General features: G+C 40.0%; 1 protein-coding gene and 1 long non-coding RNA gene across 2 annotated transcripts in view; one reads left to right on the top strand and one right to left on the bottom strand.

Annotated features, from left to right (window-relative positions):
• The window catches only part of LOC114058394, a 350,005-nt gene that overhangs the window by 79,361 nt on the left and 268,855 nt on the right, over positions 1 to 1,789 (bottom strand). The gene's annotated exons all lie outside the window — the stretch shown is intronic.
• The window catches only part of SLC7A11 (solute carrier family 7 member 11), a 90,639-nt gene that overhangs the window by 12,919 nt on the left and 75,931 nt on the right, over positions 1 to 1,789 (top strand). Inside the window, exons 2-3 of the mRNA XM_027885716.1 lie at positions 156 to 297; positions 395 to 493. The gene's annotated coding sequence lies outside the window, so the exon portion shown is untranslated. The remainder of the gene's footprint in view (positions 1 to 155; positions 298 to 394; positions 494 to 1,789) is intronic.

The following is a 1,789-nucleotide window of genomic DNA, read 5'->3' on the forward strand; positions in this document are numbered from 1 at the left end:
TTTTTTTCTCCAGGGTTGAAGTGTGTCTCAAAAGGTCTTATGCAAATTCATGGTGGAGGTGTGTTCTGGCAATTAAAATAGTGGTAATTCAGATGCAATTTTTGTGTCAAGAACTCTTGGGACTGCAGCTGGAGCCAAGTCTTTCTATCCTGCAGGTGAATGGTGTTTCCTGCAGATCCAGTTTGCCAGGCTGTGAAAAACTGCTATGATAGTGGCATTGAGCTGGTGTACAGCAGTTAATGAAGGAACCAGGTATTACTTCTTTGTTATGAAAAGAGATGTTCCTAGATGGGAAAGGTGAATTATACCAACTCAGCATTAAGCTCAGACCTCTGGTCTCACTTTTTCCACCAGAAAATAAACCTTGGTATTTTTTCTTTCTTTTACCTTTTAGTTGAGAGTTCACCAAGTGAACACCAGGTTATCATGGAAAGGCCTCAACACGAAGAAGTATGAGACTAATTGATTAAACTACTCAAATCTGGAAAAAATGGTGAGATCTGCTAGTTACAATATTTTGTTTCTCCGATTTTCTTGCCATACTCAGACAACCTACTGTGTGTGAATAATACTTGTAGAACTGGGCCAAACGTTGATGCCATTAATGTTTTGGAGATGAAGATGCAGGTGAAAGCTGGCCAAGCTGATGGAATGAAGCTGCAGTGTCCAAAAACAGCGGTGCTGCATTCTGCCTTGATGAAGGTGTCACTTTGAAGGCTGCATTTTAGTGTGATTTACCAAAATCCAATTGTATTTTATTTCTGTCTGCAGTGGCTTTGGATGCTAACCCAAAGGTGGTTTTAAGACTAAACAGGTTTTGTTGATATACAGACTGGGGATAGGAGAGAATGGAGAGATAAGCATGCCACAGCTGAATTGTGTAAATGAGCAGTTGAGAGCTTGAGTTGTTCCAGCGGTTATGCGATTTAATACTCTCTGATCCGAGTGAGATTCACTTCACTGTCTGCATCCTCAGAGCCTGTTGTGCTAGATGCATCTGTTAAATGACTTGCAGCTTCCTTTATGTGCTATTCCAGAAGGGGGAAAAAGTATAGAATAGAAGGGGGGGTGGGGGGTGGATTATATTACGGGATAGAAAGAAAGGAGGATTAAAAAAAAAAAGGAAAGAAAAAACCTGGCATTTGTTAGTTGGCTGTTCATGCTAATTCTCCTTCACACACACGTGACTTCAACTGGAAAACCTCTTGCATTTTTCATTCTGTTGTGAAGCAGCGAGCTTAGTGACAGTCATAAGAACCTTTAAAAATCTCTGAGCAGTTTCTAGGCCTTCTCAGTGTCACTCCCTGACTCTCTAGGCTGGCAGAGAGGCTCTGCTCAGAGACCTAGGACTAGATGATAAATACTAACCCTGCTTCTATGTATTTCAAGTACCGTGACTACTGGTTCAAAATGACATGTCAGCAAGTGATGTGTGGATTTTAATGCCATTTTTGATAAGAGACTTGAACAGAATTTTTATTTTTGAAGTGGATTTTAATAATTTGTAGCATGGGCCATAAAAAACATACCTTGAAATTCCCTGATGTCCGCTGCTAAGGTACTTCAGGGGAGTTACTACAAGTCCTGAAAGAACAAAGCAGACCATAACGATGCAAAGTTTTCCTTTTGACTGACCATAGAAATAAAAAATAAAAGAAAAAAAAAGTAGTACAATAGAATCATAGAATCATAGAATAGATTGGGTTGGAAAAGACCTCCAAGATCATCAAGTCCAACCCCTGATCCAACTCCAATTACTATATCATGGCACTAAGGGCCACATCCAATC

The sequence above is a fragment of the Empidonax traillii genome, unplaced genomic scaffold, assembly GCF_003031625.1.
Source record: "Empidonax traillii isolate 1590-97213 ecotype Southwest subspecies unplaced genomic scaffold, ASM303162v1 scaffold170:size2694500, whole genome shotgun sequence".
Lineage (NCBI taxonomy): Eukaryota > Metazoa > Chordata > Aves > Passeriformes > Tyrannidae > Empidonax > Empidonax traillii.